The sequence below is a fragment of the Bubalus kerabau genome, chromosome 2, assembly GCF_029407905.1.
Source record: "Bubalus kerabau isolate K-KA32 ecotype Philippines breed swamp buffalo chromosome 2, PCC_UOA_SB_1v2, whole genome shotgun sequence".
In the NCBI taxonomy this organism is placed as follows: Eukaryota; Metazoa; Chordata; class Mammalia; order Artiodactyla; family Bovidae; genus Bubalus; species Bubalus kerabau.
The window spans coordinates 166373956-166401299 of NC_073625.1; the positions used below are offsets into that span (position 1 = coordinate 166373956).

Here is a 27344-nt window from a genome sequence, read left to right on the forward strand (position 1 = left end):
CCACTTGCAGGTTCCCTTCTAGTGTCACATCAGGCATTTTGCAAGGAAAAGCCGTTTGGGAAAAGATTTAAAAAAAAAAAAAGTGCTTTAAAAAAGGCACAATGCATTCCCACTGGCTCTTGGGTGAACTGAGAGATTTTGCAAGGGAAAAAAATTGAGGTGGTCAGGAAGGCCTTTTCTAAGATAAAGAATGAGAACAAGCCTTACAGAGGGCTGGAGGAAGACATCTGAAATTGTACTTGCACAGACTTGAAGGCACTGAAGTGCCTGGTCTGTTTGGGGAGCAGAAAGGAAGCCAGTGTCGTTACTATGAAGTGAGTGAGGAGAAAGACTGTTGGGAACTTCCCTAGCAGTCCAGTGGCTAAGGCTCTGTGCTTCTATTTAGGGGGCATGGGTTTTATCCTTGGTCAGGTAACTAAGATACCCACTGTGGGTTGTGGCAAAAAATAAAAATTAATTAATTTCAAAGGAAAAGAAAAGTTTTTGCATGAAGAGTTGGGATCCAGGCTCTTCAGGTCCTTGGTGAATGAAACCATCAGACTAAAAGAGACCTCTTGGGCAGATATTCTGGGAAAGGAAAATGCAAAATCCAAAGACAGATATAGGGGTACTCCAGATCTTAGAATGAGAAGAGGAGAAATAAGCAAAGTAATTAAGGACAGTTGGTTAAATAAAAACATTTGAAAGGTTATTGGAGCTAATGACAAAAGAGAAGATGTTTCAAGGAGGAAGTGGTGAGACTGTGCCAAAGCCTGCTAAAAATGAAAATAAAAGACAACAGTGGAATAGGAAAAAATTCATTGTCTGTGACAACCTAACAATAATAACAGCACAAATGTATAGAATGATTTCCATGATTCAAATGAAATTCTTTTGCAATTGCTTTTATGTATATTAATTCCATTAACTTAACCTCACAATAAGCCTGGAAGCCTGGCTTGTATAACACAGTTATTGTCTTTATTTTTATGATGTAAAAACTGAGCAAAAAAAGGTTAAATAGCTTATTTAAGGTGACACAGCTAGTTAGTGGTGTGACCAGGATTCAAATCCAAGCAGCCTGGCTCCAGAGTTTACATTCTTAACTCTCTTACTGTGGCCCCACCTGGTAGCCTTATTAGGCTTAATTTAATGCCTAGCAAAGATCCTCAAAGAGCTATACTAAAATGTGAGTAATTGTTATCTGGACTGCTTCAGTTATAAGTGTTTTCCTGTTTCTATTGGTTTATTTGAATTCTTTATTTTTGTAGAGAAAATATGTGATAATTATATAATTACATTTGTTAAAGAAAATTAATTTTAGGAAGCCTATCATAAAATTTGACATGATAAAAGTAGGATATCTATATAAGATATCTCCTATTACATAATGTTTGTTGATGACAAACCTAGACAGTATGCTGAAAAGCAGAGACATTACTCTGTCAACAAAGGTCTGTACAGTCAAGGATATAGTCTTCCCAGTGGTCACGTTCAGTTGAGAGAGGTGGACTGTAGAGAAGGCAGAACACCAAAGAATTGATGCCTTCAAACTGTGGTGCTGGAGAAGACTCCTGAAAGTCCCTTGGACAGCAAGGAGATAAAACCAGTCAATCTTAAGGGAGATCAATCCTGAATATTCACTGAAAGGACTGATGCTGAAGCCGAAACTCCAGTATTTTGGTCATCTGATGCAAACAGATGACTCATTGGAGAAGTCCCTGATGCTGAGAAAGATTGAAGGCAGAAGGAGAAATAGGGTGTCAGAAGATGAGATGGCTGGATGGCATTACCAAAGCAATGAGCATGAACTTAGGCAAACTCCGAGAGATGGTGAGGGACAGGGAGGCCTGGCATGCTGCAGTCCATGGGGTCACAAAGGGTCAGACCCAACTGGGCGACTGAACAACAACAACAATTATGTAATGTTACCTATAAATTTAGAAGTTCAAGGAACAAATATATGTTATCTATTGTTTCTGTAGATAAGGATATCATGAACAGCTCTTCTGGGTGGGTCCAGCTCAGAAACTCTCAAGAAGTTGCAGTCATTGAAGAAAACAGTCAATGATCTGAGTTATTAGAAAGTAAACTCTTCTAGGGGGTTTCTCTGGTGGCTCAGACAATAAAGAATCTGTCTGAAATGCAGGAGAGAGTTTACCTTCTAGTTTCAGCCAGATGGGCTTGTGGACCTCCGATGGCCTGTGCGCGCATGCTCAGTTTATCAGTTGTATCTGACTGTGACCCTATGGAATATAGCCCACCAGGCTCCTCAGTCCATGGGATTTTCCCAGCAAGTATACTGGAATGGGTTGCCATCCCCTCCTCCAGGAGATCTTCGTGACCCAGAGATCTTCCTGCATCTTCTGCACTGCAGGGCATTCTTTACCACTAAGCCACTGGGAAAGGTGGTGGCCTGACTGGGAGCCTTAATATTCATTTCCAAGACAGCTCATTCACATGGCTAATGGCAGGAGGCCTCAGGTCCTCACCACATAGGTCTTTCCAGAGGGCTGCTTGAGCATATTTCAACGTGGTAACTGGCTTCTTCCAAAGCAAATGATCCAAGAATTATGACCGGGTGTCACAAGTTACATAAGTTACATCCCCCACACTTTTTTATTCATTGAAATAGAGTAACCAAGTCTATATCACTGGAAAATAGGCTCCACATTTATAAAGAAAAAGTGTCGAGGAATTTATGGACATTTAAAAGCCTCCTCAGTACCAACAGAAAAACTGAAGTAAGAACAGCAGAAGGAAAAGGTGGAGGAGGAGGCAGTGAAGACAATGAAAAAAGGGGGAAAGTAAGAACGGAAAGGAAAAGGAAAAACAGATAACACTATTTATCTGTTTAATATTTGAGACTACTACATTTCATTCATTCCAACATTGTATATTTTTATAAATTTGAATCTTAAAAATAAAGTGTATGTGAGTTTTAAGCATTTTTATTACTAAATTTAATAAATTTAACTTTAAGTGATTATTTCCATTTTTGAAAAATGATTATAGCGACTGCTTTTGATCAACACCCTACTCCAATGAAAAGGCTTTTGTGTGCATCACTGAAGAATATAAGAACTCTGAGTAAGAGATGTTTAACTTTATGCTAAATCCCTATGGCTACCTGGTAACCCTTTCCATTTTTCTGAGCCTCAATTTTCTTTTCTGTATGTCTTTGGACTAAATTGATTTTGAGTTTCTGTTCAGTTCTAGTATTTTTGATTTTGCAGTAAATTTCAAGTCAAATTAGCCAGATTTCAGTCATGATGGATATAATATAAGCACTGCTAAGTTACTTCAGTCGTGTCCGACTCTGCGCGACCCCAGAGACAACAGACCACCAGGCTCCCCTGTCCCTGGGATTCTCCAGGGAAGAACACTGGAGTGGGTTGCCATTTCCTTCTCCAATATAAGCACTATTCTTATGGAAGTGAAAAATGGCATTTTATGTCAACTAGAAATGCAAGAATCTCAGGAACTTTGCTGTGAACTCTGATACTTTTGAACTGTGGTATTGGAGAAGACTCTTGAGAGTCCCTTGGACTGCAAGGAGATTCAACCAGTCAATCCTAAAGGAAATCAGTCCTGAATATTCATTGGAAGGACTGGTGCTGACGCTGAAGCTCCAATACTTTGGACACCTGATGTGAAGAACTGACTCCTTAGAAAAGACCCTGATGCTGGGGAAGATTGAAGGCAGGAGGAGAAGGAAACAACAGAGGATGGTATCACTGACTTGATGAACATGAATTTGAGCAAGCTCCAGGAATTGGTGATGGACTGGGAAGCCCTGGCATGCTGCAGTCCATGAGTTGGACACAACTGAGCTCCTGAACTGAACTGAGGATGCCTTAATGATTTTATTACAATGTGTGAACCCACGACAGGATTCAAGCCTCCAAAGGAGAGAACAGGAGACAGCACCATTCCAGGAAGACAGAATTTTATTCGCTAGTAATCCAGGAATGCTTTCATAGACCCACATAAAAGCTCTTACAATAAAGCCAGCAATGGATTATCAAAACATTCGATTTCATTTTTTTCATATTTATTTATTTGGCTAATTCGGGTCTTTGTTGCGGCACATGGGATCTTCTGTTGTGACACACATAATATTGTATTGTCAACTTGTGGTTGGATTGAGTCTTCCTTTTGAAACATTTTTCTTTACCCTATGTCTTGGTTATTGAAATTAACATGCTAATTTGATTGACTTGATTAATTTGATTCCCCACTGGTTTATGTGATCTGCACAAATGCCTCTACTAGTTCAGTTTGTTGCTGATGTACATAAACTGTTTAAGGCATCAGGTTCTGTCACTTCATGCGATTTTGCTGTCTTAGAGGAATGGCCTCTTTCCCTTTTCCTCTGACACAATCTGTTGAGAGAGGTCATTTCAATCTGCTCCATTTCTCTAAGAAATGGGTTTGAAATTTTAAATTTCTATGTTTGCTTCTCACAGGAATGACATCAAGCATTTTCCTGTGTGTTATATGCCATATCTTATATAAAAAAGGGAAAGAGGACAGAGAAAGAAAGAGGTCTTCCCTTGAGCACTGTCATTCTGAATTGAAATTGTGCCAATTTATTAACACAAGCAGCAACAGCCTTCTTAATTAAACTACCAGAAATATCACCAATAATCTTTAGTGTTCAAAGCATCTCTTTCTTTGCTGAGGGATTGCAGCCATACCATTTATATGGGTTTAAGAAGCCAAAGACTCACCAAATAAACTTTCAGTTTATATATTTATGCTTCAGAAAAAAACTATTAGCAACAATTTTATAGCAAATGTCATCCTTACAGTGACTCCTTTTTTTCTGTAGTTGTAACATTTCAATTAAGTACAAACCAAGGTTCCTGACATTTGCAATAATTATTCTTTTCCTAATGCTTGTTTGGACTGACACGTTGCTTTGATTTTTCATCATCTTTTTAGTAAAATGAAACTTTCCACCCTCTCCTTATACTAATGCTCTGATTCATGGCAGGCTGAAGTGGCTAGTGGGTTATTACATAAAAGCATGAATCTAATTTTGTTTCTAGCTCTTGTCTCCACATGCCTGGCCTGTCATGGACCATCTTTCCAAGCTTTTCCCAAGACAGGCCATTAGAAGACACAGAATGAGAAAGATCTGAAGTCTGGTGCTTAAATGATTGACCAGGGTTCTGCCATTTTGTCTTTGATGCTGACTTTAATGTAAGTTAATTTATGCATATTTTACCACAATATTCTTGTTGTTCAGTCACTTGGCAATGTCCGACTCTTTGTTACCCCATGGCTTGTAGCATGCCAGGCTTCCCTGTCCTTCACCATCTCCTGGAGTTTGCTCAAACTCATGTCCGTCGAGTCAGTGATACCATCTAACCATCTCATGGAAGGAGACCCTTTTCCTCCTTGCCTTCAATCTTTCCCAGCATCAGGGTCTTTTCAAATGAGTTGGCTCTTTATATCAGTTGACCAAAGTATTGGAGCTTCAGTTTTAGCATCAGTTATCCTTGTAATTTATTTCCAGGGTTGATTTCCTTTAGGATTGACTGGTTTGATCTTTCAGTCCAAGGGACTCTCAAGAGTTTTCTCCAGCACCACAGTTCAAAGGCATCAATTCATTGGCACTCAGCCTTTTTTATTGTTCAGCAGTCACATACATACATGAGAACTAGAAAAACCATAGCTTTGACTATATTGACCTTTGTAGGCAAAGTAATGTCTCTGCTTTTTAATATGCTGTCTAGGTTTGTCATTGCTTTTTTTTTTTTCCCAAGGAGCAAGTTTCTTTTAATTTCATCACTGTAATCACCATCTGCAGTGATTTTGGAGCCCAAGAAAATAAAGTCTGTCACTGTTTCCATTGTTTTCCCATCTATTTACCATGAAGTGATGAGACCAGATACATGATTTTTGTTTTTTGAATGTTGAGTTTTAAGCCAGCTGTTTCACTCTCTTCTTTCACTTTCATTGATAGGCCCTTTAGTTCCTCCTCTCTTTCTGTCGTAAGAGTGGTGTTATCTGCATATCTGAGGTTATTGTTATTTCTCCCAGCAATCTTGATTCCAGCTTGTGCTTCATCCAGCCTGGTGTTTTGCGTGATGTACTCTGCATATAAGTTAAATAAACAGGGTGATGTTTTGTGTGATGTACTCTGCATATAAGTTAAATAAACAGGGTGACAATATAGAGCCTTGATGTACTCCTTTTCCTATTTGGAACCAGTATGTTGTTCCATGTCCAGTTCTAACTCTTGCTTCCTGACCTGCATACAGGTTTCTCAAGAGGCAGGTAAGGTGATCTGGTATTCCTGTCTCTTTAAGAATTTTCCACATTTTGTTGTGATCTACACAGTCAAAGGCTTTAGCATAGTCAATGAAGCAGAAGTAGATATTTTTCTGATCGTGCTCCATGTGATCAGTTTGGTTACTTTTCTGTGATTGTGGGTTCTGTTCTGTCTGTCCTCTGATGGATGAGGATGAGAGGCTTATGGAAGCTTCCTGATGGGTGGGACTGTCTGTGGGGAAAGCTAAGTCTTATTCTGGTGGGCAAGACCTTATTCTGGTGGGCAAGTCTTTAATCCAATTTTCTGCTGATGGATAGGGCTGTGTTCCCACCCTTTAGTTTGGCCTGAGGCCAACCTATGGTAGGGGTAATGATGGTAATGGTGACCTCCTTCGAAAGAACTTATGCCAGCAGGCCAGACCTCCCAGGAGGGCCATGTTATAACCCTAACTTTCCATCTCTTACTCCAAACCTGTGCTAGAAATTCAGTACAAGACACAAAATACATGTTTTTCCATACTAATCCCAGCTAGGTTCTTGGCTAATCCAGCCATTACTCAACTCATTTATCCTTAGTTGGCTCAAGACTCAGTATCTGATTTATTTCTCTTTATATTTTTAGTCATTAACACAGGAAAAATTGCATGACTCTGAGAAAATAATCATTATAGCTTCATTAACACATGGAGTATTTTACACATGCTATAGTATGAGGTTCTTTCCAGCCAAGAAAGATATAATTTATGAGCCAAGGATCTGGAGAAGCAGAAAATCTGAGCAATCCATCCTTGAATGTGAAAAAGAATAGAGAGATGCATTTAGAACAAACAGGCCACCCAGAATATATCTGTGGTTTTTCAGTAAGACTGAACACTTATGCTACTCTTACTGTCTTCATAGTGGCAAGAAGAGGACATGGGAATTATACAGAATACCCTTTTTAACATTTTTTTTTTTTTTTTTTTTTTCAAATTTCTCTGAAGATCTCCCTCAGGACACTTGGGGATAAAAAAAAATGGCCCATTTTCAAATAGAGGACACAAAAGTTCTTTGTTGATTATTGGCCACTAGTGTGAGCAATGGATAATTTAATTATTCTGCATTTTCATAGTGTCTTGTGAAATGATTCAAACTCAGTGTCTGAATCCATAATTGCCTGGGTGTTAATGATGTTGCACAGGAAGGGTTATGCCCAAGCTAAAGAGCTATTTTAAGTTTGGGCCCCAATTAAGAAGAGGCTCTCTCTGTTAATGTGGCTGATAACCTCCCTCACATTGTCAAAGTGCTACTGTGTTCACTGAATCTATTTCATATTTGTTCATACAAAGCATGCGAGTGTGTGCAGAGAGAGAGAGGGAGGGATAATAATTGCATAAATGATCTATTCATAACAAATCTTTTTGTCCTTATGAGGTTTGAGAAAAGAGAACCATTCAAACACATTAAAGATCCATGCCTGAAACAGGTGAGTCACCAAAAGGCATCAACCTTTTCAAGTTATCTTCTCTTCTCAAATCTTCTGCAACGAATATAAATATATTTCATATGCTTGAGAAAAATGGAAGAAAATGGACAGTGAACTTATCTTCCTACTAAAGGAATTCCCAGTGTTAGTCACTCAGTTATGTCTGACTCTTTGTGATCCCATGGGCTATAGTCTCTCCATTCCGTAGATGGACAGTCTCCTCTGTCCATGGAATTTTACAGGTAAGAATACTTGGAATGGGTAGCCATTCCCTTCTCCAGGGGATCTTCCCAACCCAGGGATCAAACCCAGGTCTCCTGCGTTGCAGGCAGATTCTTTACCATCTGAGCCACCAGGGAAGCCAACTAATGTGTTAAATTCTACATCTTTCCTCAACCTTCCTTTGTCATAATTCAGATGAGTGTGTTCTGTCTGCTTCTTTCAAATAGCAAATTTTCCACATGGGTTTCAAACCCACTCTCCTTTGCCAGCTCAAGGACTTTGTTCTGACTATCCCCACATCCTTCTGCATGCTTTCTCTCTTCCACCAATCATTCCATCAATATATAGGATACTTTAGAATTTCCTTTAAAAAAAGTTTGCTTGATGTCAATCAACCCTGCAGTTATTGTCTGATTTCTCTGTCTGTTTTATAGCAAAATTTATTGAAAAAATTATCTATAGTTCATGTCTCCACTTCTTCCCCTCCTTAGCATCTCCTCTCTGCTCACTCCATCTCTGCTCTCTGCTCTCTCTGCTCACTCTAATAAGACCTTCTTATATCAGGCATCACCTTGCCAAATCCAATAGTTCCTTGCCATGATCTTTCTGTAATTCCCAAGAATATTTGACCCAGTTAATATCACTCCCCTTCTTCCCTTGGCTTTGGAACTCTAACTAAAGACCTTTCCACTAGCTATTTTCTCTGTCTTATAATGATTTTATGCAGGTCCTCACATCCTTGGCTTCTTCTTGTCATTCGAATCTCAATTTCAGTGTCACTTATCAGAGGTCTTCCTTAACCATCCATTTCACACTGCAGTCATATTATAGTATTTTAACACTATGAACATGCAATAACTTTCTTATTTACTCAATTATTGGTTTATTATCTTTCTTCCATCATTAGAATATAAGATCAATGAGGTCAAAGAGTATTATTCAATACTATTTTCAAATCCCAGTATAAGTGCCTGGTAAATATTTGCTGAATAAATGAATGATGAAACTCAAAATTCTTGCACCCAGGAAAGTCAAGGCTAAGTAGAAATGTTGACTTTTTATGGATATGTCACAAATTAATTTATACTTTATTTTAAATGTAAACATTGAAAATCTATCACAATCCAATAATAAAAATAATTATGCCCCCAAATTCCATGTAAAGTTACAAACCACTTTCTGTTGCAAGTGAAGCAATGAAGCCCTTCTAAAATCTAATCTCTAGAGCTAGCATGTGTCTAAGATAGAGTAACTCTTTTTTTGTTGTTGTTCAGTCACTGAGTCATGTCTGACTCTGCACCTCCATGGACTGCAGCACACCAGGCCTCCTTATCCCTCATTGTCTCTCAGAGTTTGCTCAAACTCACGTTCATCAAGCCAGTGATGCTATCCAATCAGCTTATTCTCTGTCACCCTCTTCTTCTTTTGCCTTCAATCTTTCCCAGCATCAGGTCTTTCCAATGAATTGGCTCTTCACAACAGGTGGCCAAAGTATTGGAGCTTTAGCTTCATCATCAGTCCTTCCAATGAATATTCAGGGTTGATTTCCTTCAGGATTGACTGGTTTGACCTCTCTGTTATCCAAGGTACTCTAAAGAGTCTTCTCCAGACTGCAATTTGAAAGCAGATTGAGTAATCTTCTTTATGATCCAACTCTCACATCCAACCATGACTACTGGAAACACTAAATCTTTTAAATATATCTAAATCTGCATTAGTTACTTATTGTTGCTATAAAGAATTATCACAAAATTAGTGTCTTAAAACCACAGAAGTCCATTATTTTAAAGTTCTAGAAGTCGTCCAGACATGATTTTTACTGAGCTAAAATCAAGAGGTTGGCAGTGTTATGTTTCTTCTTGGAGGCACGGGGGGCAAATTTTTTCTTATTCCTTCCAGATTCTAGAGGCCACTCATGTTCCTTGGCTTTTGGCCTCTTTTCTCCATCTCCAAACCAGCAACACTACACTAAATCCTTTTTACACTTCCATATCACTGGTTCTCTCTCTTCTGCCTCTCTATTTCACTTCTAGAGACCCTTGTATTAACATTGGGATGCCTTTCAAGATCAGCTGATTATAGCAACCTTAATTAAATTTGCAGTATCAATTCCCCTTTGTTATGTAATCTAACGTAGTCTCAGGTTCTGTGGGTTAGGACAGGGTCATTTTTCATAGAATATTATTCTGTTATTGCCTACAACATTCCACCACTGACCTCCAGATTAATGTCTGTCGCACAAGCAAGATTCATTCATCCTCTGAAGGTCTCAACTCATGACAGTATCAATTCAACTCCAAAAAGCTCACCTAAATTTCATAAACTCAAAAGTCCCAAATCTTATCACCCAAATTTTCTAAATTAGATATGCATGAGACTCTGGGGAATATAATCCATCTTGAGAAACAATCCAGCTTCATTTTTGAACCTGAGAAATTCATACACCAACCTATATGCTCCCAAAATGCAATGGTGGGACAGCCATAGGATACCAATTATAGATATTTGGGCTAAAAGGAAAGAAAATTTAATGGAAAAAAAGAGTTACAATTTCCAAATATTTTCAAAATTCAACTGTTTAAACTTTATCAGTTCAGTTCAGTCGCTCTGTTGTATCGGACTCTGCGACCCCATGAACTGCAGCACGGAGGCCTCCCTGTCCATCACCAACACCCAGAGTTTACTCAAACTCATGTCCATTGAGTTGGTGATGCCATCCAACCATCTCATCCTCTAGTATCCCCTTCTCCTCCCGCCTTCAATCTTTCCCAGCATTAGGGTCTTTTCAAATGAGTCAGCTCTTCGCATCAGATGGCCAAAGTATTGGAGTTTCAGCTTCAACATCAGTCCTTCCAATGAACATTCAGGACTGATTTCCCTTAGAATGGACTAATTGGATCTTCTTGCTGTCCAAGTGACTCTCAAGAGTCTTCTCCAACACCACAGTTCAAAAGCATCAATTCTTCAGTGCTCAGCTTTTTTATAGTCCAACTCTCACATCCATACATGACTACTGGAAAAACCATAGCCTTGACTAGATGGACTTTTGTTGGCAAAGTATTGTCTCTGCTTTTTAATATGCTGTCTAGGTTGGTCATAACTTTTCTTCTAAGGAGTAAGCATCCTTTTATTTCATGGCTGCAGTCACCATCTGCAGTGATTTCAGAGTCCCCCAAAATAAAGTCTCTAACTGTTTACATGTTTCCCCATCTATTTGCCATGAAGTGATGGGACTAGATGCCATGATCTTCGTTTTCTGAATGTTGAGCTTTAAGCCAACTTTTTCACTCTCCTCTTTCACTGTCATCAAGAGGTTCTTTAGTTCTTTGCGTTCTACCATAATGGTGGTGTCATCTGCATATCTGAGGTTATTGATATTTCTCAATATCTTGATTCCAGCTTGTTCTTCATCCAGCCCAGCGTTTCTCATGATGTGCTCTGCATATAAGTTAAATAAGCAGGGTGACAATACACAGCCTTGACGTACTCCTTTTCCTATTTGGAACCAGTCTGTTGTTCCATATCCAATTCTGACTGTTGCTTCTTGACCTGCATACAGATTTGTCAGGAGGCAGGTCAGGTGGTCTGGTATTCCCATTTCTTGAAGAATTTTCCACAGTTTATTGTGATCCACACAGTCAAAGGCTTTGGCATAGTTAGTAAAGCAGAAATAGATGTTCTTCTGGACTTTTGCTTATTCGATGATCCAGCAGATGTTGACAATTTGATCTCTGGTTCCTCTGCCTTTTCTAAAACCAGCTTGAACATCTGGAAGTTCACGGTTCATGTATGGTTGAAGCCTGGCTTGGAGAATTTTGAACATTACTTTGCTAGCGTGTGAGATGAGTGCAATTGTGCGGTAGTTTGAGCATTCTTCTGCATTGCCTTTCTTTGGGATTGGAATGAAAACTGACCTTTTCCAGTCCTGTGGCCACTGCTGAGTTTCCCAAATTTGCTGGCATATTGAGTGCAGCACTTTCACAGCATCATCTTTCAGGATTTGAAATAGCTCAACTGGAATTCCATCACCTCCACTAGCTTTGTTCATAGTGATGCTTCCTAAGGCCCACTTGACTTCACATTATACTTTATATGTCTTACATTAAACTGGTCATTGTGATGTGATCATAGTATATTCTGTTTGAATTATGTATTGTGTGTGTGTGTGTGCATGTGCTCAGTTATGTCCTATTCTTCGCAACCCCATTGACTGTAGTCTACCAGGGCTCCTCTGTCCATTGAACTTTCCAGGCAGAAATACTGAAGTATATTGCAATTTCCTTTTCCAGGGGATCTTCCTGACCCTGGGATAGAAACTACATCTCCTGGGTCTCCTGCATGGCAGGAGGATTCCTTACCACTACACTGCCTGGTACATGTGAGTTATGTGTTGTATATATATATATGTGTATATATATATAAGTATATAAAAAGTATATATATATAAAACTTATAACCAAGTTAATTGCTTAATCCCTACTATCCTCTGAATTAAGCTGGCAAGTATATTTTGACTGGTTTTCCACAAGTATTTTAGACATTAAGTTGCCCCTTATCAGATGGTTGGTTTGGATTTAACTATATCTTTTTTGTTGGTCCTGGGACCAATCTAGCACCAGATATCTTTATTGGCAACTGACTGAATGGTCTCAGAATTGGATACTTCAGTATCTTTACAGAATCTTCATTTTGTCCTTTTGTCAAGGTGGGAATAGTTAAAGATATTAAGTTGACCTTTAAACTAATGGATTTTCTGTACATATTCAGTTTTAATTTGATACTTATAAATAACACTAGGTAGGATTTCTGCCTATAATACTCCAAGAGTTAAGGCAGCAGAGGGATTTAGAAAGAACATTTTGGGGTTTTTTGCAATCAGTTAATTTACCATTTAAAATTATGGTAAATGATAATGCGTGCAGATTTTCCACTTGAATATTCAATTGTAAGTTTCTTCTTAATACTATTATATTTCTATTGTTTTTATATGGAATGACATTCCTAAAACAAAAAGAGAAAAACCTTCAAAAAATATAGTAACATATTAACACATAAATAACTTACATGCTGCTGCTGCTAGGTCGCTTCAGTCGTGTCCAACTCTGTGCGACCCCGTAGACGGCAGCCCACCAGGCTCCCCCGTCCCTAGGATTCTCCAGGCAAGAACACCGGAGTGGGTTGCCATTTCCTTCTCCAATGCATGAAAGTGAAAAGTGAAAGTGAAGTCACTCAGCTGTGTCTGACTCCCGGCGACCCTATGGACTACAGCCCACCAGGCTCCTCTGTCCATGGGATTTTCCAGGCAAGAGTACTGGAGTGGGGTGCCATTGCCTTCTCCAATAACTTATATAGTAACATATATATGTGTATGCATGTGTAGACATATATGCATAAAATATGAGTATTTCATGCTTTGCTAATAGGTTATATTTCCGAGGTCCATTTAAAAATCAGTCACACTTGGAAATAAAGCGTATTTTCCCACAGACCCATATGTTTAGCAGAGTGGTTAGGTTTACAGATCATTTTAAAAACTCAGTTTCATTTATAATGCAGTTGAATGAAATTACTGATTGTCTAAATCCTAAATACTGATATGACTGAAACACATTGTGTAGAAGTAAAGTAGTGATATCAATGATTCTTTCATATAGTAAATTATCATTGTAATTAGTATACTAGTTAACTGTGATTTTATATTGCCTTTGAATTTTATAGGCATAGCAATTTAAGAAATATTTTTACTGGAAATTTCCCATTTCTTTTTCTGAACACTTCTCTCACTTTATTTTCTCCCAAGTCCTTAGGTATTTGTCTGCCTTGAGGGTTTCAGCAGCATCAAACAAACCCATAGGGAGATCTTAGCTGAGGAGCTTGTAGTATAGTGATGAGAAGAGGACAAATCTATTAATTTTTGCCTTAATAGTTCTACTTTTCATAGTATATGTAGAAAAGCATTCATAATCCAAGTTTATATAATTCCTGGCCTATTTTAAAAATTTTAAATTTTATTTTTAATTTTTTATTTTATATTGGCATATAGCCAATTAACAATGTTTTAACAGTTTCAGGTAAACAGCAAAGAGACTCAGCTATATATATATATATATATATATACACACACATACATACATACATGTGTATCCATTCTCCCCCAAACTCCCCTAACATCCAGTCTGCCACATAACAGTTGAGCAGAATTCCATGTGCTATACAGTAAGTCATTGTCGGTTATCCATTTTAAATACAACAGTGTGTACACGTCCAGGCTTCCCTGGTGCCTCAGGGGTGAAGGGTCTGCCTGCAATGCAGGAGACCCAGGTTTGATCCCTGGATTGGGAAGATCCCATGAGGAGAAAATGGCACCCCACTCCTGTACTCTTGCCTGGAAAATTCTATGGACAGAGGAGCCTAGTGGGCTATAGTCCATGGGGTCACAAGAATTGGGCACAACTTAGCTACTAAATCACCACTTTACATGTCCATCTCAAATTCCCTAACTACCCTTTTCCCCCATACTTCCTCCCAGCAACCATAAGTTCATTCTCTATGAGTCTCTTTCTGTCTTGTAAGTAGCTTCATTTGTAGCATTTCTTTTCAGATTCCACATGTAAAGAATGTCATACAATATTTCTCCTTCTCTGTCTGACATACTTCAGTATGACAATCTCTACTGACCTAGTTTTTCTTTTTATCGTAGTACTATTAAGAGCACATTTTTTACTTTATTTTTTAATTCATCAGGGATTTATTTTATTATGCACTGTAATAAGCTATATAATGCCATTTATTTAAAATTCTATTACTTTTCTAAGTGATTTGAGATATTTCTATTATCGTGTACTTAACACATGTCCTTGGGCATGTTTCTGAATTTTCTATCTTTTTACATTGATGCTTATGTCAGTATCATACTGTTTTAATTACTATATCTTTAGAATGTAAGTTAATATTTTATACAACTAGGCTCTCAAATTATCCTTCCAATAATGTTTTTGCAATTCTTATATTTTCTGTTATTATTCTCCAAATTTACTTAAAATCATTTTGCAAAATTCTGAAGAAAACTCCCTTTGGAATATTGGATGACTTACACAAATTCATAGATTACCTCTGGGGAATGTATCTCTTTATGTTAAGTCCTTTAATCTAAGACCATAATAAGACTCTATATATATCTGAGCCTTCATATACTCTTAGTGAAGCTTTTAATTTTCTATGTTTAAATCAATATTGAAGTTATTTATTTTTCTCTCTGTAAGTTACACTTTCACTTGCTATTTTGAAAAGTTTTCTTTCTCTCTGACAGATTCCAGATTGTTATTGAGCAGTTAATTCTTGGATTATTTTTGTGACTGTCGCTTTTACTTAATATGCTATAGCTTGTAATATTTCAATTGATTCAGCTGACTAGTTTGGACTTTCCAAGTAAAAAGCATACGATGTATAAGTATAGTACTAGATTTGTCTCTTCCTTTTAATTATAGCTATAAAGTGATTGTATTTTATAGCAATTAACTAGAATATTTGTGTTTAATAGCAGAAATGACTCCAGAATTTAACAATTACAAAATATGCTATTGTTTTATGATAGTCTTTATCATGTGAAAGAAGTATTTTTGATTTCTGATTTTGGAATAGTTTTTTAAAGAAATATTGATTAAATTTATCACCTTCCTCTAATAAAGACTGCATCATTTTTTTCATTTAGAGTAAATACCCCTAAATTCCTGGAATAAAACCTCCTTAGTTATGCTATTCATATAATATCCTGCTCAGTTTGACTTGCTAATGGTTTATAGAAAGATTTTCTAACCTCATGCATAAGTATAATTATGATTGATTTATGTTCTTCGTATGGTATATTGGCTAGTTTTTGGCAAGAGAAGTTTGAAAGTACACTAAACATTCCAGGAAAGACTCCATCCTTTCATATGATCTGGAACAATTAAAATAACATAATAAGTTATCGGAATATTAAGGGTTGGTACAACTGAGTAACAAGGGCATGCTCCATTGCAGGGTGTTTATAATCTAATGGGTTTTAAATTATGTCCAGAGACCAAATGCTATTTAACAAAATGTGTAAAATAATTCCAAGATAGCTGACTATAAAGCACCTTAGGTTGAAAGCCAGGACATCTCGTGTCCCTCTGTCATTCTTATCCGAGTCCTGCCACTATCCATGTGTTTTTGGTCAAGTCACTTTGCTGCTCTGGACTTGAAATTATTAATATATTTGGAAAGTAAGGTAGAAATTGATGACATCTAAAAGTATATTTCTTAAGTGATTTTACAAAACATTTAATTTTCTCAGTGTCTTAACTATATTTAATTATTTGCAGTCCACTTCAAATTTCACATAACTGCATTGCAAAGACTTAGAAAAATATTCTAGGTTTTTGAGGAATGAGAGCATATTTGCATAAGACACAAGTGGCATGCTGGATACTACTGAAATTTCTCTCCGTACAGATGGTCAAATGAAAATGTATGGGATTCACTGAGAGAAGGTATCCGTGCCCTTAGGTCTACTCTGAAAAAAACAAAGACCAAACAGTTTGATGCCCCTCCAGCTGACCTTTCGTAATCCAGTACTTATTTTACTCTTTTATGGTCACATTTTAATTCACCGTAGTCGATGATGAAGTAAAAAAGGATGTTTTATGAGTCTCGTTTTATTCTTATACATGCATAATAGTATCTACAGAATGTGAGCTCTTGATTCACATTTTATCCATCACTTATTTTATCTCCACAGATGTATGCGCAATTGTTCTTTTAGGACTCTGTTCAGCCCACAGATGTCTTCACAGCTGCTCTCTGTTCCAAAGGGGAATTTTCTTTTTTTTACTCAGAAGCAGTCATGTAAGGTTTTTTGTTATTTTGTTTTGCGTTCATTTTATTTTTATTTAAAACACTGTAAAGATTTTTTTCCCTCCATTGGGGGGAAAAGAAAAAGATCCTACCTGAAAGATGGTCTTAAGAACTGAATCAAGAACGATCTGAAAATAAAGCACACTATCTGTATTTCTGCTCATTCTTTGAATCTCACTAAATGTTTTGCATACTGGAGGCCCATGAACTGTAATCACCCAGGATTGGAATCTCCCACCTCCTGTTTCTGTGACTGAGTTGGTATGCTGACACAGATAAAAACTGTCATGATTCATTCAGGACAGAAAGAAAAAAAAATCAATCAAATAAATGCCTAGTTTAGGCAAAATTGCCAATTTGAGAACAGCTTGAGGCTTAGGGGAAACAAACGATTCAAATTGCTGCCTCTATTTTCTGCAGCCACTAGTCTTCTGAGAGTTCTGATTTTCTTTGTGTGGTAGGATGACCACATAATTCAATTAATTGAACCTGAGTTATGGCAGTTATGTTTTTTGCTTTATTCCTCTAGAAACCTCTAAATATTTATATTTGTATAAGGAAGACCTTTTCTACAACCTTCATCCATATCCAACATTTAGTGTCACTGAATATTCAAACAATGGGTGGCCTTACAGAGAACTAAGGTCATCTTCCCCTCTCATAGATGACACAGTAACAGCCAGGATGCTAATCTGACTTACATGAAAACACGGAGCTGGGCTGATGCTCTGGAAGAACTGTTTGCCCAATAAATTGATAAATAGGTCACCAGCCCTTTATTCATTGCCCTTCATTGACTTAAGCTCATCAGAGGTTAAAATTGCTCAAGATCTCAGATGTTAGAACCTTAAAAGAATAAGGACTTATTATCTTTATTTTTTGGAGTGTGTATATGGTTTTGTATTCATTTGTTTATGTTTTTGTTTTGAGGAGAAATGATCAAAACATTTGTGTAAAGCAAGTGCTTATATGTTGAAAGAGTCTACTTCTTTATGGGATGAACGTAATAGTGAATTTTTGAAGGTTTTTATAATTCAAAGTCATAGGTAAAAGGCATTAAAAAAATCTAAAAATAAAATGTATATACCATTGTTTTTAAGGGTAGGCACTTTCAATATTTCACTTATCCATTGTGATAGAGGTAGCAAAATATAAGTCATGCAGATTACAGCTCCATAGGAAAGAGCTTATGCCTCAGTGTCTAAAGGTGGTATTTATATACCATGGCAAGAGGCACTACTGAAATGTTGGGGATAAGTTAGAAATATACTTTTTTATTATTGTGAATAATAAATAATAGATACAAAGATCTGTAAATGCAGATATTCTTAATTTAGATCATTCTGGTATTGTCAAATACTGAGAACTCATGCACCAGACTTATCAATGGTTCATTCAGGAACTATTACATCTGATATTTAACCTACAGATTTGTTAGTAGACTTGGACCTTGTGTGGTGCAATTTAAAATATTCAGTAATTTAAATATTATATCCAATCTCATCATATGCTAAGAAAGTTATTGACATTGCTTCTGTTTCTTGGTTTTTGGGGGTTTTTTGACAGGAAAGTAGGATTCATTGGTGGGCATGATTAAGAAGGAGACAGTGCCAAGGCTCTTATGAGTCCTGAGGGCCATGATTAGGGATATGTTTGATCCCACAGCCATCCAGTATGAACTGTTTTTCTGCCACCATGTTTTCAAATTCACCCACATTAAACTTGGTAAATCCCCAGTTCTTGGAGATGTGGACCTTCTGGTGGCCAGGGAACTTGAAGTTGGCCCCGGAGGGCCTCAGTCTCATGCTCCTTGTTCTGCAGCTTGGTGTGGATGAACTTTATGATTTGGTCAGTATGGCCCTTGGCCACTGTGCCCTGGGGCTTCCTAAAGGTACCACACATACTTGTCTGGAGCCTTAGTTGGGGACAGCCGATTAGTCATGAATGTCCACTGAAAAGAGTTGTCTCCAAGGTCCCTTAAGGCAACCTGTACGGGCAGCAGGCTGCCTACACTACCGAGGAGGCTGCTGTTTGCAGTCGTTGCACACTGAGCCTGCTTGGGGAGAAGAGCACAGTTGGCTCAACTAGTTATAAGTCTTGTTTGTTTTTTGTTGTCAATATATTGTCATTTGATTTGGTTGAGTTTCCTCATCTCAAATGACTTGGTTATAAAGACCTGTGTATTTTCCTTAGTAATTTTGCATAGCTCATTTTAAGATCAGATCAGATCAGTCGCTCAGTCGTGTCCGACTCTTTGTGACCCCATGAATCGCAGCATGCCAGGACTCCCTGTCCATCACCAACTCCCGGAATTCACTCAGACTCACGTCCATCGAGTCAGTGATGCCATCCAGCCATAGAGACTTCCACAGATATGAATATATAATTTTATAAATGGATCTCTCTTGAGGATGTGCTGAGAAAAATGAACTGATACAATGTTTTTACACTCTTAATCAGACATCAGAATTACATGGTATCTTCAAAAGGTAGCATGAAACAATTTTCAATAGCTATTTCTAGGCATGCTCTTTCACCAAAATTATTATCGAACCAGTTTTGCTAGGAAGCGTTTGTGTAACATACCATATGCCAAAAACTATTTGTTGATTTAAAATATGAGGGCTGAATTTTTGAAGAGGAGATTTTGGTGTGCATAAAGTTACACATGCAATTGCATTTTCCCCATAATTACCTAGTCATGCTACAGACTGTCAACCATAGAACTCATTTGCTTATTTTTTTTAAAGATTTGCTTTGCTTGCAAAGATTTAGTTTAATGACATATTTTTCTTCCTTCCTTCTTTTTCAACAAACCAAAGAAATTTGTGACTGCATTTCTTTGCTTCATGTTTTATAAAATTCTTGGCCAACAAAGTTTCTCCTTTCCATTTTATTCCTCAGAAGGGTCCCCATTTCCATCAAATATTCTCCTTAATTGAACAGTCAAGTTCATAAAATGCTTTGAGAAATGACTTAGAATAATAAGTTATCAACTAACAGTTGGTAGTTGCTTTATATATATAATGTATATTGCATTTATAATGTTACTTATATAAATATAAATTATAGGTGCCTATAATACAAATATATCAACATATGCTCAAAATATGAAGAAGCTATAATAGCAATGAAAGCCTTTATCCAATAGTACCTGCTTATATTAAAATACAAAGAAAATGCAATAAAATATGGGCTAATTCTGTGAAAGTATGATTTGTAAATTAGGATATTACATTGCTCTTCAGTCTTGCTTGCTATAGGATCATTAAAAGTTGAAGACATTTGAGCATTTCCATGACTTTTTTTTTTTTTTTTAATGACAAACTCCTCCTCCACCACTATCACTAGCAAAAATTTGTAACTTGGATACCAGGTCTTTTTAATGAAGCTTTTGAGTCTTACAAAATATGATTAATCTGATTAGTGATTCAGCCTCCTTTTGTGCTTACATTATCTAACACAAAGAGCCCCCCTACAGGTTAAAGTTTAAATGTGGATTACCAGATAAAGCTAGTCCTGACGAGGTTTCTATGGTGCAAGGAAAAATTGGATTTGCTTTTCACCTCATCTCAGGCTCTGTCATCCTGGTTTTTGCCCTGTTCCCTTGTTCACAGCAAGGATATTAATTTTGTAGTAAAATCTTTAAGCAATTATGCAGATAGCTCTGAAAAAGCAACATACACACACAATAAGAGAAGCTTAACTGAAAAATGGACCCCAGATATTCATTAAAAACAGATGGCTACATTGCCAACAGCATAACTTTGGATGTTTGGGCTAAGCTGGTATTAATCTGCCACAACATGAAGAGAAGATGAAACTGCTGGTTACAAACTATGTACTGCTTCTACTTTTTGCTTGCAAAAGAATACAATGATGATTTATGGCTGCCTTTTAGATAAATATCCCTTCCCCAAATTACTTACTCAAAAGTGAAGTAATATTTTAATAGTCTTAGCTATCACTGAATCTTCATGTTCATTTACAAGAAACCAATAAAATACAAACAATCATATCATTTACAGTTTTTTCTTTTTCTAAAATTTCTTTGGAAGTAGACAAAAATATTCTACTTAAAATTTGATATTAGGTAAATTTTCTTTTAAAGAAAAAAATTTCTTTCTTATTCTACGGAGAATAAGAAATAGGTCTAATCATATTTCAAAGTCAATATAAAATATGATTTTGCACTTATATAATAAAGTAGTTAAATGTATGGCTATTTATTTGAGTTATATGCTAAGTAGAAACCATGAAATTTTCAATCTAAACAAAATCAGGAAAAGTAAGGCAGAAAAATGTTTGGCCAAGTCTTCCAAGTTAATTCATGGGTGATAGAAGGGAATGCTATGCAACTGAAGCAGCACCTATAAGGACAAATGAAGAAGGTATATATTTTTTCATTTATGCATGCATGTGTGCTAAGTCACTTCATTTGTGTCTGACTCTTTTCTACCCTATGGACAGTAGGTTACCTGGCTCCTCTGTCCACATGATTCTCCAAGAAAGAATATTGAAATGGGTTGCCATGTCTTCCTCCAGAAGATCGTCCCAACCCAGGGACTGAACCCTTATTTATTTGTATAATTATCAAAACAAAGTGAATTATTAAAGAATATCATGCCTAAAACTAACTAAGTGAAAGTGAAAGTGAAGTCTCTCAGTCGTGTCCGACTCTTTGTGATCCCATGGACTGTAGTCTACCAGGCTTCTCTGTCCATGGGCTTTTCCAGGCAAGAGTACTGGAGTGGGTTGCCATTTCCTTCTCCAGGGGATCTTCCCCACCCAGGGATTGAACCCGGGTCTCCCACATTGCAGGCAGATGCTTTACCCTCTGAGCCACCAGGGAAGCCCTAAAACTAACTCTCTCTCTCTCTCTCTCTCTATATATATATATATAAACATATATATGTACATACTTTATATATATATATATATATATATATATATATATATATAGCAAGTGGTAGATAAGTTCTAATGAATTTCAACCAACTTTTGTTTTGCAGGAGAAATTCAGAAATTCACCTAACTAGAAAAACACTTTCAGGACAGAATTGCCCTTACTATGTACAGACTGAGTCATACTCAACTGTAACATCATGAAGACAGACATGAATGTTGCATCGAATGACTAGTTGAAACATCTTGACATTATTCTGCTTCATCTATGCATGAGGATGAACTGGGCATGAGTGTTTGACAAAGGTCCTTGTTACTACTAAAGGGTTCATTTTTATCCCTTGTAGGATGAAATAGAAAGGAACCTGCAATGTAGCACAGAGTGCTCAGCTCGGTGCTCTGTGGTGACCTACTGGCTGGGTTGGGAGCAGGTGGGAGGGAGGTCCAAGGGGGAAGAAATATATGTATACATATAGCTGTCTTACTTTGTTGTACAGCAAAAACTATCACAAGGTTATAAAGCAATTATACTTCAATGAAAAACACATTTATTGTAGAAAAATTTTAAAGATACACTAAAGAAAGTTATGATAATCCCTAATCTGACCATTCTGAGATGACCACCACTAATATTTATGTACATATTTCAAGATGTTTTTACTGTGTGTTTTAAAAACTTCTTTTTTTCTCCTAATAATCTGTATGACTATCAATCCATTGCTTTCTTTGTGGCTCAGCTGGTAGAGAATCCACCTGTAATGAGGGAGACCTGGGTCCAATCCCTGGGTTGGGAAGATCCCCTGGAGAAGGAAAAGCTTACCCACTCCAATATTCTGGCCTGGAGAATGCCATGGATTATATAGGCCATAGAGTCACAAAGAGTTGGACACAACTGAGCAACTTTCACTGTCAATCTTCTCCTAAACCTCATTTTACTGAATCCATGATATTCTAGGCATAGATAATCCAAAATTCATTTCATCAACACCCGATTGATGATAAACAGATAGTCTGAAAATTGTCGTTATTTTAAAATCTCAACGATCATATATAAGCTAAAATTTGTATAATACATATGTTACTAAGTTAATCTTCTTGCACTGCCCCTTTTTCATGTGTAAATAAAAACTTGTTTAAGTTAAAGTATATTCATGAAAAAAAGCAGATTCAACAGGCCCTTGTGATTAATTCATTTTTTAAAAAGTATATTTATAGTCTGGATAAAATATCTTGTTGCTAATGGAATCAATCACATTGTGTTAATAACCCTAAACTATCTTTCCAATCTAGTCTAATTTCCATTATCCCTTCCCGGTTTTTCAATCACACAGATTACTTGCCATCTCTCCAGCATGCCCTATATTCATAAATACCAGCAGACTATTGAAGATATAGTTCCTTTTAATAGCCATGGACCTGCACTCCAGTCCCTCTACTAAAGCCCAAACTACCCTGTCGACCCATCATTTCTCCCCACCTATCATAGGCATTTACTGCTCCTATATTTAGCTGAAGGTGCTAATCTCTTTTTGGGGGCTCTTTTAATTGAAAAGATTTGTTTATCTGTCTGTCTTGGAGACTGTAAGCAACTTCAGGGCAGGAACTAAGTCATATTCATTTTTGTGTTTTTTGTACTTGGCGAAGTGCCTGACATCTAACAGGCATTCTATAAATGTTCACCAAAATAAACAATGACTTGAGGACATTTGGATAAGAAGATAAAATTAGAAACAACACAGGTAAGTCCTGACCAGCGTTGCCCAAGGCTCAGCCAACTCTTGTGGCCTCAATGTTATTTTAAGGGATAAGAAGATGAAAATGAATACATGGCCTTTACTGTTTTGTTGCTCCCTTGCATACCATGAATGGACCCAACCTGTTTGGACTCATGCAAAAAGGAAACTGTTGGTACCAGCTGCGTGGGGGAATGAGGGAATGAGGTTAAATTCTGAAGCAGAAAAGAGGCAGAATAGTGATTGAATGTGAATTTCACATTTTCTGTGATTACTGCCCTCTCCTGCCCTTAAGAACACTCTTTGAGTAGAGCCAATTTGGGGGGACACGGCTAAGGAACAACACAGTTATTATTACCTTAAGGCAAATAAGTCCCAGATAACAGAAGAATCTAACTCATGGACCAAGGCTCACTTGTATCGTTGAATATATATTGTGTGACTCATCATGTGAGTTGCTGATAATTGTGGTGAGATCAGTGGCTCTGCAAACCTCAGCTCCACTTGCCTTGTGAGATGGACCCCCTAAAAGGAACTGGAATGGTCCTATGAAACAGTCTTTCTCAAAAAGAAACAGTCTTCCTTCTCGTTATTGGAAGGAGGAAGAAAGCAACCCAGTAGGTGAGGGCATAGGGTTCCCAGATGGCGCCAGTGGTAAAGAACCTCCCTGCCAATGCAAGAGACATAAGAGATGCCGGTTCGATCCCTGATCCCCTGGAGGAGGAAAAGGCAACTCACTCTAATATTCTTGCCTGGGGAAACCCACGGACAGAGGAACCTGGCTGGCTACGACTCACGTATGGTGAGGGAATGGGGCAGAGAGTTGTTTCCTCATTGTTTATGAAGCTGCAATGTGTGATTTTCAAACTCCTTCCAAACTAGAACCTATGTAACTATTTATGCACAAAAATCTCCACCTAGAATAATAACCTTATTTATTTATACAAGTCATATGTTTTATTGTTTTTCTTTTCAACTAGAAATTAGTCATATCTTTGTGTGTCTCATTTTTAAAAACAGCCTAGTTTAAGCTGGGGAATAGGAATTATATATCTAGCTATGAGCTTAAACAGCCAAAATCTTCACTGGATATTGACACTTTTCCTTAAATACTCTTCTCATATCAAGATGATTTTACTGTGTTGCTATATATCATGACAAGTGTGATTGAATATTTTAGCAATATGATGATTCAACTGGCACATATATCAAAAGCAATTTCCATGGTTTGAAAATAACATTAAAAAATCTTTCATTTCAGTAATACTAAATGTTTCTTTGAGGTTAACATCTTGTGACAGGAAATGAACAGAGCATTTAAAAAACATGCAACTAGACATCACATGAAAATTTAGTATATTTTCCTATAAGGAAATTTCTTTATGTGGATATTTACTTTAAATTTCTTGGTAAATAAAAAAGTGTTATTTAGAATTCAATAAGAATAACTCTAAATAAGGTATAGCAAACAAACAATGTATGAAACATTATTTTTAACTGAAATTGCTGCATGAACAGCTTGTGGGTATTTTTAAATTCTGGGAATTCAAGTTTGATACCAACAATGTCTGCATTTAAAAAAGTAATGAGCTATTTAACCCATCTTGAAGGGTAGGCCAGATAATTTGCTTCAGTGATTCGGGCCCTGTGCAAATAAAGAAGAATCTACAATCCCAAGTGGAAGGCAAGCAAATAAATCTATTCGATCCAGAGGCCACTAGCAACACTCCATTTTCTACTCAGCGGTACCAAACACACCCTCACGTCCTCAGCAACTCAATCCTACAATTCAACAAATCAACTGGAAGCACATTTTGTACTGACAGTAGTAAGAGGTTAGATTTATGTAGCAAGAGGATCGGAAATTTCTACTTTTATATTCTTCGTTTATTTGCAGTTTGATCTTTAATTAATAGGTTTGTTCACTTGCTTTGTTGTAAATGAGATTTGATTATGCTCATAGGAAGAAGTACTGGAACTTAAAAGAAATTAGTTTCTCATACAGTCTATTTTTCTAAATCAAGGCATTTAGAAAATACTATGAAAAAGTCTAAAAGTATTATGTAAATGCTATTATGATACTTATTTTCATCACAACAATTATTAACTAGCCTAAATTAATTTTTTAAAAAACTATAAATGAAACATTAATGTCTAGATAATGGTGTTAATACACGCATATATTCTCATCAAGATAATTTTATGTGCCCAGCCTCATTGCCACCAGAGAAGCCATCAGTTGGATTCTCTAAAAGCTACTGGTCTCATTTCATACGGTGTCACCTTAGTGTGTTTGGCACAAAGTTTTTGGTGTGGTGTGGCAGAAGAAACTGAAAATCCACCACGCTTGTTGTAGACACAGGTACAATTCTGGGCAGACAGCACTCTTCCACAAGACAGACCTCATAGCTCTGTGCTGTTCACAGCCTGCCTGCAACTCCTAAGTGGGGACTTAATTTCTTCTCTATCTAGTCAGAGAAAAAACTCATACAAAGAGAAAAGATATCCTACTTTCATATCTGGAGAGTAGAAATCTTTAACACTTTTCAAGAGTAGCTAAACTGAATATCCTCCGAAGATACTAGAGGGAGAGCAATGAAATTACAAAGTGCCATGGGCCTCGAATGCTGTAGGTAAGGTTGGATTTGGCTAGTGAATCTTTTGTGATTTCTAATTTGAGTTCTTGTGCTAAAAATCTAAAATGTCTCTGAAGGCCAGTCACCTTGCTTAAATACGTGAATCCAGATGGATGTGCCCTGAGAGGGCAAGGGTGGACGAGGGGGAAGTAAACAGTTCAGATCACATCTAAAGGATCCATGATCACTCAGACACTCCCAGTAAAGCCGGCTCACCCTTGCAGGCCTGACTGAGAATTTAGAAATGTTGATTTTAATGCAAAATTTTAATTTCAGATGTTGTGAATTAATTCAATAATAATAATAGCAAATCTATATAGAACAAACAAAATATGCCCACAGGTTGCATTTGGCTCATAAATATGTTTTGCTGCTGAAAATTCTGAGAAAACCAAGCGTGTGCTTCGAAGTATCAGATTTTGTGCCTACTATTGTCTCCTGCTATTACTGGTACTGCATGGTGATTGGCTGTATAAAATAATTAGACTTATTTTGGCAAAGCACCTTTGATTTGGAGCTAGAATATTATGAGGTTTGCCAACACATACTACAGTAATGCTCTATTATATTTCATGATGGTATTTGATTAAAAATGCAGATAGAATAATCAATATGTAAAAAGCTTACTTTTGTTTTTCTACTCCTTCTGTTACCAAATGGACTTTGTTAGTTTTAGCATCTGCTTACTGATGTGGAAACAAAGCTTTTCATTTTATCACAAAAAATGTGAGGAATAAAAGTTTTTTAATATCTTACAAAGAAAATATTAATACAGACATAATTATAACATGAACAACTAACATTTACTTACTGTTTATTTACCATTATGACCAAGTTGAAAGTACTTTACATGCAATATTTTACTTAATGCCCACAATTACCTTAAGATGTGGGTGTTACTATTAATTTTATTTTATAGGTGAAGTTATTATGAAATACCTTTTACTAGTTTCAAAACATACATCTATTATTATTTAAACAGTTTAAGCTGTATGTTTTTGTACTTAATAACTGGATTCCATTTCCAAATATGAGTGAGGTTTCATAGAGAAAGATGGTATTTGAAATTAGAATTGAAAGGAAATGGCATTTCTACTGTTTGTCCATGATACTAACATCTAGTTGAATTTTTCATGTGTGATTCTGACCTTCCTAAGCTATATTTTTTATAAGCAATTGTTTAATGATTAACATTATTGTAATATTGCTTAGAATATTAAAATATCACTAAGAAATTATAATAAT

General features: G+C 36.8%; 1 non-coding gene across 1 annotated transcript; it reads right to left on the reverse strand.

Moving 5' to 3' along the window:
• Positions 1–18784: 18784 nt before the first annotated feature.
• LOC129645146 (small nucleolar RNA SNORA70) lies at positions 18785–18919 on the reverse strand. Its single transcript, XR_008711236.1, has one exon. It is a non-coding gene; the product is annotated as a small nucleolar RNA SNORA70 (small nucleolar RNA).
• Between the last annotated feature and the right edge of the window lie 8425 nt (positions 18920–27344).